General features: G+C 61.9%; 1 long non-coding RNA gene across 1 annotated transcript; it reads left to right on the top strand.

The window, feature by feature from the left end:
- The first annotated feature begins 6,938 nt into the window (after positions 1 to 6,938).
- LOC130679982 (uncharacterized) lies at positions 6,939 to 11,236 on the top strand. The gene is made up of 3 exons (XR_008992966.1): positions 6,939 to 8,253; positions 8,549 to 8,804; positions 9,409 to 11,236. It is a non-coding gene; the product is annotated as an uncharacterized LOC130679982 (long non-coding RNA).
- Positions 11,237 to 12,482: the final 1,246 nt, after the last annotated feature.

Here is a 12,482-nt window from a genome sequence, read left to right as displayed (position 1 = left end):
ATATTATATGTGGTTTTGGGAGGAGGTCTCTGTCTCACCTCTCACCCCGCCGTCTTTAATCCCTAGGGAGGCTACTCCTCAGGGATGAGGGGTGGAAGTTGCACAGGGGGCACCCCTGGGAGCATGCCCTGGGAACCTGCGGCGGCCGGCCACCCCTGCATCCTCAGATGCCTCCTCTGGGCACCCAGGGGGCGGTGGTTCCACGCAGCACTGCGCCGTGTCCGTGTCCATCCCGGGAATGTCCAGGCCTGGTGAGGACGGCCCCACCTTTTCCTGGAACCGTGTGGCTGCAACTCGGTGGCTGATGGCACCCAGGCAGCAGGTGGTGTTGACAACACGTGAGGCCACGTGCACAAATGGTGACACCCTCGGCGTGGTGGGGCAGCTCGCCTCTGTCCAGCGGGCCACGAGCAGAGGGGACGACACAGCACGAAGGAGGCCGGATTGGCTGCAGCTACGTACGGGTCCTTGAGGATGCAGCGGCAGCCCGGGGAGCTGCCTGGGTCTGCCGACCGAGGAGGTGCCAGAGCACCTGCCCCAGCAGAGGGGGAGGATGAGCAGGGGGAGGAAGAGGAGCAGGAAGCAGACTCGGGTCTGGGAGTGCCAGGTGCCACCTGCCCGAAGGGGAAGCTCTCGTCCACATGCAGCCAGGACACCAGCAGGGCCGCGGGCCCGATGACAGCAGCTGCAGGGCCACACAGGTGAACAGAAGAGGCAGGTTATCCCGGGATCCCCCCGTAATCCTGCTTCCACCCTGTCCCCACTGCCCTCTGGGCCCCTGGCCCTGCACGGAGGGTCCTGTCAATCACCAGCGTCCGGGGGGTCCCTGTCTCGGGAAGGCTCCTGGGCGTCACCTACTCACAGAGGAGGAGGCTGGGTCCCAGAGGGGGAGGGGAACCACCCGTCAGTCTGACAGGACTGGTCGGCCGTGGAGCTGGGACCCCAGCCCCACCCGTCTTTAGGACGCCCCCACACCCAACGTGGCCCGTAGCTTCCCTGAGGCTGTGGAGCAGCCCACCCCCTGCCGGTCGCCCCCGCCCGGAGACTCACCTGGCCCTGGCCAGGAAGTTTAAATCTTGTGGCGCCTGAAGAACTGCAACAGTCCCTTTCTGCCGGCCCTCTGGCCCTCTGGCTCCAGCTGGCAGGACAGGCTGTAGCTGCAGGACAGAGGGACACCTGTGAGCCCCTGGAGCCACACGTCAGGGTCCCTTCTCCCAGAGCCTGCGGGCAGCTGCAGCCCACGCCTGCCTCCTGCCGGCCTCACCTCTGCTCCTCATCCAGGGGCTCTACGGCCTGGAGAAAGGACTGGAAGCGCTCATCGGGCTCCAGGTCGTACTGCCTGGCCACGCGCCTTTGAATCCAGATCTCGTCTAGGATGGAAATGACCTGGGGCAGAGGAAGGACAGGATGCAGACGAGGAGGGGGGTGAGGAGCGGGGGCACTGGGATGGTCCCGGATCTTTGCTCACACGGGAACCCGCCTTCCCTCCAGTGCCATCCAGCCCTGCCTGTTCCCACTGTTGGGTCTCCAGCTCCTGCTCCAGGAAGGCGGCCTTGATGCCACCCCCACCCCCCACCTGACAAAGCCTTCAGTGTCCTCAGCTCTGTGTGGCTTAACTCTCTCAAGACACGTTAGACCCAGGGTACGGGGTGGACAAGGTCCTGCCCAGGGGTTCTTGACTCCGTCCCTCACCTTTCATGGCTGGGCACTCAACTCTTATTTTATACCATCACCCTGGAAGGCAGCAAGGCAGCCAAAGTGCATGGGAAACAGCCCCCTGAGCCCAGAATGAGGCCGGAACGTCCCCACCCTTTCTCAAGGTGGAGGACCTCCAGGGCCCTCCAAGGGGCAGGCCTGCCCAGAAACAGCACCCGGACCTGGCCCGGGATCGGGGCTACCGAGAGGCGGGGAGGGGACTGGGCAGCTGAGGCCAAGCTTCCCACGCAGCTCTCTGTGATGGCAGACAGGGAGATGGGGCCTCAGGCGGGAAGGCACTGCCAGCCCCCTGATGTGCTTCCTGCCCTGAAGGAGCAATATGCCTCCCCCTGGGCAGGGCCTGAGGGGGAGGACAGTCCTGCCCAGATGCTGCCCCTCTCGCCCTCAGCCCCGCCTTTCCTGGGGCCAGGACCGGGGCTTAAGTGGGTCTTCTCCTATGGGTCCAGCTCCTGGGGTGGAGGGGAGACTCTCAGAAGTAGTGGTGGCCAGATGCTGAGAGGTGCGGGCTCACTGGGGCTCTCTCCTCCCCAAAGCTCACCATCCTGCCCCCCTGTGCCCCGCTGGGCTCACTTACTTCATCGTTATGTTCCGGGAGTTGGTCCATGGGCACGTCATCGAGAATATATCCCAGGAAGGGGACCATGCCCTGTGCCACGGGGGTGGGGAGGTGATGAGTCCCCGCCTACCTCAGGGGCGCCCACAGAGCTCCTCCTGAACCCCACACCCGCAGCCCCCAGCTCCCTTGGACCACCCTGTGCTGCCTCCCTCCCCTTCTCCCTTCACCCTGCGCTCCTCTCCCGGTCCCTCCCAGGGCTGGCTTTTGGCCAATCCCAGGACCTGTGGTCCCTGCACCTGTCCTCCAACTTCTCCCCGTACCCAGCTGCTATCGCCCTCCTGGTCACCCCAGTGCTGGCAGCTCAGGGCTCGTGGCACCAGGCCACACCACTCTCACCTGATTCTCCTGGTAGTCGGGTGTCCTCTGGTCCCCCTGCCATCGCGTCAACAGGTACTTCGCCTCCTGCAAGGTCCGGGACACTCAGGTGCTCGTGCTCCCCTCCCACGCGGCCTCCCACAACCAGACCTTGGTTGATGGATGCCTTGCGCGAGTCCCCTGGCACCTATGCTGTCCCCACCTCCAGCAGGCTCTCAGCCTAGAGCGACCCCAGCTCCGGCACACACTCATCCTCTCTTGTGTCCTTGGGCCGCGGCCAGCCGCCCCGAGAGGCTTCCTCACCTGCAGAGTGTCAGGGGAAGTCCCTGCCTCCCAGGGTGCCCTGAGCACCCACTGTCACCTGGCTATCACCACCGCTCCCCTCACACGACAAGGTGGGATGGGCAGAAAGCTGAAGCCCGTCTTGTGCTCCCTGGACCCTGCTCACCTGGCAGGCCCGCACCCCAGGGTAACGGTCTGAGGGGACCCAGGGAGAGGCCGACCTTGCTCAGCCACGGGCCCCACCCCTGCTCCCGACCCCACGCCAGCCCCAGCCCTGACCGGGGGCCTGACCTCTGGGTCCTCACTGGATGCCAGGCCCCCAGTCAAGTGGGGCCAGGGAGGGAGACAGACGAGGCCGTTGGGGGCCTGGGGGACCCTACTTCCCCCATCAGCTCCCCCCTCTCACCCCGCACACCTCAAGTCTGCCCCAAGGCTGGGCCGCAGCACGGCAGAGGACTTGCCCCAAGGACCCCTCCCTTCGAGACGTCTAGCCTCCATTTACCTCGTGGAACCACTGCCGGTCAGCCTTCTTGTCCATCTTTTTAAGTTTTTTAAACATCCTGGAGCTTTTCCTAAGGGGCGGGGAGAGGAGGAGGGGACATGTGGCCAGCAGGTGGGGAGTCTGGGGGCAGACCAGTTCTCCTGGAGACCCCAGATATCAACTAGCCTGCAGGAGGCTATCCACCACAGCCCTGGGCCCTGGGCACTCCGTGGCCTGGGGAGGGGGCTGCGTGTTTCCACCCGGGGCCTCCATTCCCAGTTCTCCCCGGGGCGAATCTGCTTTGGGCCAGGTCGCTGTCCTTGGGGCAGAGACCTCCTGCTGCAGAACGCATGCTCGAGATCTCCAGTTGGCTTCAACCCACACCTGACATTGCGGGAAACTGATTCCTCCAGGGGTATCGCTGGCCTGACCCACAGGGGGCTCCAAGAGCCCGCCATCCCTGTCCCTAGGCTCTGCCACCTCCCAGAAAGTCCCAGCCATCTGAGGGGACACTGCCAGACCTCGGGGTATCCCTGTCCCCTCAGGTGCCCTGGTCCCGGGGACAGGACTACCCACCAGGAAACATGTCCCCAGGTTCTTTTCAGACGACCTACGGGAGGGAACTGCAAGGCCAAGAGAATCGCGTGGAGGGATGCAAAATTCAGGAAGGTCTCACAGTCCTGGGAGGGAAGACAGAGCTGAGAGCGTGGCCTGCTTCTCTGCTCTGTCCCCCCACGAACTCCTGTCCTTAAGCCCAGCACACCTGGTAGCTGGTGAGCAGCCCTCCTGGGTGGAGGACTGTAGCTCAACCCAAGGAAGGGGCAGGGATGGCTGTCCCCCCCTGGGGCCTGCGAGTCCAGGTCAGCACGCCCCTGGCAGGAGGGCCCAGGGACCGTGCGGGGCAGACCGCAGGCATTCATCATGAGAGTTGGCAAAGGCGGGGAGCAGGTCCCAAGATGCCAGGATGGACGCCGGGGGCCGTCCCATGACTCACCTTGGCCACCCGGATCCAGAACTCCACCACGCGGGCCCTGTGCCGGGCCGTCATGCTCGGGGTCCCGAGGCAGGAGGTGGTGACCAACCTAACCGTGGCTTCAAACTGCTTCATGACCTTATGGATGTTGGGGGCCACGTGCTCAATGCTTGCCTTCTCTGGCTGGTACCTTCTTCCCATCTGTGGCTTGTATGCAATGTAGGCCTCGCATTCATAACGGCTGACCTTGGTGAACAGCTCCTGGGGGTGACATGGGGTGTCATCCAGCTGTGCTCCTGGTGCCCCTTTTCCAGGAAGCCACCGGTTGGAGTTGGAGCCCAGGCAGCTGGAGGTGTGCTGTGAGCCTTGTGGCCGTCCGGGCTTTGGAGCCCGTCCACTGAGGCGCCCAGGACCGGATGCACAGCGCCGCACAGTGGTGGGGAACGGAGGGGCTCTGCTCGCAGGCACCCTCGCTCACCTCCTCCCTGCAGCACAAGGCAGCTCACCCGGCCATCCTGGGGCATCTGCCTCCCATTCTGCCACCCCTTGGATCCCGGTACCCACTCAGGTGCAGTTTCCCCGAAAACAACTCCACCCAGGGACTTTGTTGGTGTCTGTGTCTCCCACGCCGTCAGGTCCATGGCAGGGGCCTCTGAAGTGCGGAGGCTGTGGAGGCCTGCCAGGCCGATGGCCCGAGGACCTAAGGCCCTGGCAGCACCTCCCTGAGCACCCCTCCCTTGCCCCGCCCCTCCAAGCCCGGGCAGGCCCTGCCCACCTTCCCTCCACTCCTCCTCGTTGGTCGGCAAGGACCCCTAAGGGCCAGCCCTACTGTCCCCCTGTGGTCAGTGCAGTCTTGGGCGTGGGGAGGGTCTCTCAGGGCACAGGGTGAGTCCGTGGGGAAGCTGGGACGTGGGCCCACATCACAGGAGCCCACGTCAGGGGAGGGCAGGTCTGGGGCAGCCCGTGACACAGGGAAGGCCCAGCCCCGACCCCGGGAGCCCGCTCCGCTCACCGCACAGATAAGGGTCAGCTGCTCAGCCACCAGGGGGGGGGGGAACTGCAGGATGGTGAGCGGCTCCTCCCTCACGGCACAGGGGGTGCTCGCGGCACAGGGGCTGGTGGGCGCTGGCCCTGCCTCTGGCTCTGCCGTGCTTGGTGCCATTCCGGTAGGTGGTACGCGCCCCGGGCCCGAGGGCTCAAGGGGCTCCAGCTCGGGGCATGAGACCACTCCTGGGATGTCCCAGGGGCTCATGGCACAGGGTCTGGTGGGGTCCAGTCCCGCCTCTGGCTCTGGCAGGCCCGGTGCCATTCCGGCAGGGTCTCCGGGCCCCACGCCTGAGGGCTCATGGGGCTCCAGCTTGGGGCCTGGCGCCGGGGCTGAGGCCACTGCTGGGACATCCTCCGGCTCCGCAGGGTCTGAAGCAGGTGACACCGGCTGTTGCTCCAGCTCAGGGGTCTCAGGGAGCTCCGGGATGGGCTCTAGCCTCGAAGACAGCCTTCTCCATGTCTCTGGACCCAGCTGCATCTGCCGTGGTGCTGGAGCAGGACACAGAGGAAGGGTCACCCCGGGCCTGATTCCCCACGCCTCACTGCCTGGAAGGGAAGCCCACCCTAGACGGTCCCCTGGCTGCAGCCCCTCACCTTTGATCTTGGCCACCGTGGGCCCCAGGTGCTCCTTCTGGCCCAAGTAGTGGAGGACTGGGCCCTGCAGGGTGCATGCAGGCTGGCTGCAGTGGAAGACGCTGGGCGCACTCTCGGGCTCCCAGGCAAGGCACCCATCCCATCCCATCCTGGGGCTGCGGGAAGGCCGGGGGTGGCAGACTGAGAAGCCTGGTCTTTCCAGCCGCTCTGCCCTCCCCTGCCTGTCCAGGCACCTGTCCCCACCTCCTTCCTGACCCTGCGTGTCTGTCCTGGGACCCCATCCTCTCCCATCCTCCCGAGTAGGAAGTCCCCAGTCGTCAGCCCGCCCTTCGGAATCCAAAGATGGGTGACCTGCTGGGCTCTGCTGGGCGCCCCCTGCCCCAAGCCCCAAACGCCTCCTCCGCCCATTCTGTGCACACGGGCAGTGCCCCCTCTGGTCCCAGTAGAAAACTCACGTTTTCAGTTCCTCCTGTGGGCCCTCGTCATGCCCCCCATCACATGAGGAGGCGGTGAGGGCATCGCCCATGACGCTCCCCGGCCATGACCTGCGGATGACGCCTGAAGTGACTGCCCGACCGACTCCCCCCGGGACGGGGTCCCAGTATTGTGTCTGCTTCCTTCACGCAGTTATGCTAAGTGTGCCCAGAGGACCTGCACCAAGTGGGTGCTGCACACCTATTGTTGCTGAAGGAAGTCCCCCCAGAACCTGTCCAGGTACCCCTCTGCTGCCCCCAGCGGCCCCTCATGTGAACTCAGTGAGGACGAGGACCGGGCCCAGCCACAGGGAATCGGGAGCCTCTGCTCCCAAGGCTGCTTTCCTTGTGCTTTTCCAAACTGAGGCCACTGATGGGTGAAGCCAAAGGCTTTTCATGAGGTGCAGAGAAGTACTAGCTCCGAAGTGGCCCAGCTTGGGCGGCAGTCCTTTCTGCAGCACCCAGTGCCTGGGGAGCCCCTCTAAGGCTCTTCCCGTGTTCCCCATGGACACCCTAACAGGCTGATCACCAGCCACCCTACCTGTCAGAGGAACACACCACGGCTCAGACACATGTGGGGACGCTCAAGACACACAGCAGGCCGTGGGCAGAGGCCCGACTGTGCCGAGGAGGGGGTGGGTGCTCACCAGGGGAGCCGCCGTCCCTTGGTCAGCTGCTCGGCTTCCTCGGGAGGGAGTTTGAGCTCAGGTGCGCTCGGGCTGGTGTGTGGAGCTGGTTGCACTCGTGCCGAGCGCTTTCTCCCCTTCCTCCTCACGCGTTTCCGGGGAGCCCTGCGCCTGGGGACCTCAGTCCCGTGGACAGTTGGCTCATGTTCAGGCTGAGGGGGGCAGCAGGGGTATAGTCAGTGGGAAACCCAGGTACCACCAGGACGAGGGAGGTTCGCAGCTCACCCGAGAGCCCCCAGCCCCCCGGGATGCGAGCAAGGAGAGGCACGGGGTGCCCCCGGGGACGAGGTTCCAGGCCCTCTGGAGTGGGCCGGTCGGCCACGCTCGTGGGGCAGCCCTGGGAGGGCCCTGGCAGGTTGCCAGGTTTGGAACGGGGTCCTGGGTGTAGCCAGCCTGCCCCAGGCCCAGGGAGATGGGGTAGGTGAGTCCATCCACCAGCTCCTCGTCGCTCCCCAGGGTGGAGCTCTGCAAAGCCGGCGCCTGGTAGCTGCGGAGGAGGCACCCGGGGCTGCGTGGACCTCCCCGCAGGGGGCAGTGTGGGCCGCAAAGCCCGCCCCCGAGGTCAGGCGCACAGGGCCATCTGCCTAGACATCCAGTCCCTGGGGGAAGGAGAGGACACCCCCGGGCTCAGGACTAACATGCGGGTGGAAGTGCCTGGTCCCAACACTCACCTCCACGTCCTGAATGCTGCGACCAGAGCTGTGGCACTGACTCCCCCGCTAGGGGGCCACCACCTCGCAACGTGCTGCCACCCAGGAACGGCCCCCCTCCTCCCCAGCCTCCAGTCCCACCCATGCCCCACGCCCACCGCACACACACAGGAAGGGCCGTGGGAAGATCAGCCTGGGATGGGTCACACTGTGGCCTGGCCCTGGAGTGGCCCGCTCTGGGCTGCCCTGTGTTACCTCGGGGCTCCTCGGGAGACACGGACAGAGGCGGTGGAGGAGGTCAATGAGCCCGCGCCCACAGCGAGCAGCAGGACTCTCCGTCTCGGCTTCCCGGACTCCCACGCCTTCAGAAGGCTCCGCACAACAAGACCGCATGTTGCTCTGTCGAGCGCCTCCGGTCAAGTGAGCAGGACCGGGGTCTGCGGCCAGGGTCTGGGTTCCGTCCGGGTCACAATTCAGGTTCTACTGGGCGTGTCTTCAGTGACATCACTTCTTCAAGGGTCCATTTCCTGGGCCCCTCCGTGCATTCAGACACGCCCACATGCCCCTCTGGGCTGCTGACCGCCCACCCTCCTGGCCTTTGCCCTGCACGACTACACAGTCTCCAGCAGAGCCCTCCCCTCGCTCTTTGGCAGTGTCACCAGGGTCCCAGCTCTGAGGAGACAAGAGCTGAGCTCAGGCCTCTTTTTCTTACCAGTTCCGTGTCCCGCTGCGGCCGCGGTACCTCCCAGGAGCAGCCCAACGCCCCAACCTGCACAGGCAGTGTCATGCCAGACGTTCCTCCCTAGGGACATCCCCAGGGATACATGGATGACCCCTCCAGCTCCTGGGGACTGGTGTCACGTGTGTCTGATGCACAGACTCAGAGATGGAGGAGTGCCAACCAGGCTTGGCACGGAGCGTGGAACAGCACGCAAGTCAGGCCGGGGTCCGGGCCTTGTGATCTTGGGCAGGTCAGTCCCCCGGTAGGCCGTTTTCAGGTGTGCACCTGGAAGGGGCAGCAATGAGAGGGGATCCAGGTGTTGCCATCTACTGGCATCCACCTTCCAAAGGTCCAGGCTGCTCTCAGACTAGGTGCTTTTCAGACCAATCAGTAAATGGGTCAGAGTAGCACACTGGAAATGAGGTCTGTGCTGCCTCTGAAATCCGAGGTGGTCTACCAGGCTGCTGTGCCGTTTGTGTGCGGGGGGTGGAGGAGGGTCCAGGTACAGCACCTCATTCATCACCTTAGGAGAGCTAGGCATACCCACACGATAGACTTCTAGAAACTTGTCGAAGACGAAAGGCCCCTGAATTTTTGTTGGATTTATTTCCCACCTTCTGACACGTGACTGCTCTATCAGTGTGCTTAGACAAGTTGTACTTCCTGATCACTGGGTCCAGTGGGCGTAGTGACATCAGTGGGATGGGCCAGTGTGACGGCTTCTGGAAGGAAAAGGACAGGAAGGTTCCTTGTCACTAAGGGACAACCTAAGTCTGGAGATTTGATATGCCTCTGAGATAGTTTTCTCTCCTTGCCGGCTGAAAGCTAACTGCCCTGCTGGTCTTTACTCACAGGAAGAGAACAAAGAGCATTTTCCTGAGCAATACTTACACACTGGGTGCTTGGGGACCAAGTGATGAAGCCCCATGTGCAGCAGTAACTGCAATCTGAGACACTCCGATCACGGTGTCCATCATGCACTGTCATCTCCAAGATTCGTCCGTTTTCTGAGTAGGCCGAGTGAGTGACTTCAATAAGGGTTTGTGGAAATCACCACCCCCACGTCTTCCAAGGCCTTGGTGGGAACTCCAGTCTGTAACCTCTCCTGGAAGGCAGTACTGCTTTCAATATATACTTCGGAGGGAGTTCTAGAGACTTGTACTTGCCCTGCCACACAGCACGAACTCCTGGCCGGCACAGTCCCCCGTGCCTAGCAAGGAGGAAGCCGGGAGCTCTGCGTCCCTGACAGCTCGGCCCTGTGGCCTCTGACACTGAAGGAGCGGCACTGCGGGCACTTGGTCGGGGTGGGGGGGGTGCTGCTCCTGATACCAAGACCCGGTCCTCGTCCCTGAGGTCAAATCACAAAACACAATGACAAGGTTTTGAGGAAAGGAAAGGAGAGTTTATTGACTTGCTAGCAAATGAGGGAGTGGCAGGCTCCTGCCTTAGGGAACCACCTTCCTCCTGACACGCAAGCGGTCAGGGCTTTTCAAGGGGAAATGGTAGGAGAGAGGCTGGGGTGCAGACACATGAAGTAGCAGCTTGCAGGGGCCCAAGCAGACATTCCCGCGCCAATTCACTAGCGTTTTGTTTTTCTTTTCTGCTCCTCCTCAGTCCCCTGGGACAGAATGCCTTTTGAGTCCCTTTTTTAGTGAACTTTACTGGCCTTAATTCTCTCTCATCCCGCTCATATCTATTTTTCTGCCGAACACTCCCAAGACTGACCAGCCTCTCTGTAAACATCCCATAGACGTGCTGACAGGCCCCTCAGGTCTACAGTGTGTGACACCCAGGCAAGAAGCCTGGCTATAATTTCCATTTTCTCCACACGATCCTGCTCCTTTCAACAAAAAGATGGAGGTCCTGGGTCAGCCCTTGGTCAACGTAGCTACTTGACCGGTGGTGGCAGCAAGAATTTCTTCTCTCCCTGAGGTTCCCTTAGCTGGAGTAAGAAACAGATTGACGTGAAACAGATTAACAGGAGAAAAAGTAACAAAATTTAGTTAAGTACATACAGGGAAGCCATAGACATCTGTTCCACAGACAGGGTGTGGGTAAAATTGCAATATTTGCAAAACTCTCTTGGCCTGGCTTTAGTGCATGTCCGCATCCACAGGGGTTTCCAAGGGGTGGAGAGAAGTAGTCCGTCTCCATCAGTGGGTGATTACGTGGGCGAGCGAGGGCTTCCCTGGACCAGAGAGCTTGGTGGGAGTATTGGCTGTCTTCTACTGCAGCAGGAGAGAGAGAGAGAGAGAGGGAGACGCAGGGCGACTGCTTGTGGGCAATAAACGGCTTTTGAACACTATTTCTCCCTTTGCCTGATTTCGCTTTCAAAGGTGTTTTGCCCTGGGATCTCCCCTCCCTGGAGTTACGCAGGGAGAATGAGGTCTGTGTGTCCTCCTGAACCACGGAGGAGGGGTGAGGGTCTGCAACTTCAAAGGGAAAGGGAAGTAATTCACGGGAATATAAAACAGGAAACGTCTGGTAAAATACTTGATGGGACACAGAAACAATGAGGGGGCAGAACGGGGAATTTTAACAGACTAAAATGATACCGGGGTTCTTGTTCCCAGAGTCAAAGACTGAACTTCGCAAACACTGATCGAGGTAGGAAAGAAAGCCAGGGAGGCTTTTATTTAGAGAGAAAGTGGGAGAAAAGAGCTCCTGGGGCATGCGGGGTGGGGTGGGGTGGGGTGGGGTGGGGTGGGGGGGACAAGACAGTCCACGGCCGCCTGCCCCTCCCGCCCGCTCACCGCGGGTGCCCCCCCTCGCCCAGCCCCTTCCCCGCCCCACCGTGACCACCTGCGGCTGCCGGGCCTCGTCCCCCACCCCCACACGCGTCCGGGGGCTGGGGGTGGCGGTGGGCACACCCGCCTTCAGCCTGGCATCCCCGCCCAGAGGCAGGGCCAACCCGCGGGCAGGCCGGCGGGTCCCCCACCCCGCAGGCAGGCCTTACGGAGGGTGCCCCTAAGCCCTGCGCTCCGATCGCCTCCACTCGCCCCCACCCGCCGGCCAGCGCTGGCCTTAGACCCCCCCCCCGCCCCCCCGTCCCCGGGCCCGGGCTGCGCTCCCGGAGGTAGGGCAGGCCCGGCCCCACAGGAGGGGACCACCGTCCCTGGGCCCCTGGGCGCGCCCGTCGTCCGAGGGTGGTGTCCGTGGCCTCGAGCCCCGCCCCCCACCCCGGGCACGGACCGGGCCGACCGCCCCAGGCCACGTGCGGCCCTGGGCACCCTGCTGCCGCGCGTCCCGCGCTGCTCTCCCGCAACAGCAGGTGCGCTCTGCAAGTGCCGGGGCGCCCGCGCCGAAGACACGCAGAGGTAGAGGGACCGGGCCGCGCGCTCACACCCATCTCCATACATAATGATGAAAGTATAAACTCACCAGGAAGATACACTAATGCACCTACTAAAAGCATCCCAAAATGCTAACAGAAAGAAAAGGAAAACTAATAAAACTAAAGGGAAAGCACAGACAAGTCCATCAGTCTCCTTGGATATGTCAACACTTTTTTTTCTCAGTAACCGATAGGACAAGTAGATAAAAAAAACTCAGCAAAGATGCAGAAAAACTGAATGGTATCCACCAACTAGATCTAGTTGACACTAATAGAACATCCCACTCCACAACAACAGAATTTTCAGGAGCATATGACGTATTGATCACATAGATCACACAACTGAACTAAATTTCAAAGAATTGAAATCATACAAAATATGTTTGTTCTCTGACCGTAGTGCATTAAATTACAAATCAGTAATAGAAAGATATGTAGAAAATCCCCAATCCCTTGAAAATTAAATAACTTAATAAGAGGTGAGTTATTTACAATAGCCAAGAAACGGAAGCAACCTAAGTGTCCCTCAGTAGATGAATGGATAAAGAAGATGTGGTGCATATACACCATGGAATATTATTCAGCCATAGGAAG

This window comes from Manis pentadactyla, chromosome 12, assembly GCF_030020395.1.
Source record: "Manis pentadactyla isolate mManPen7 chromosome 12, mManPen7.hap1, whole genome shotgun sequence".
Lineage (NCBI taxonomy): Eukaryota > Metazoa > Chordata > Mammalia > Pholidota > Manidae > Manis > Manis pentadactyla.
Note: the sequence above shows the minus strand (reverse complement) of the source record. Positions and strands in the feature narration are given on the sequence as shown.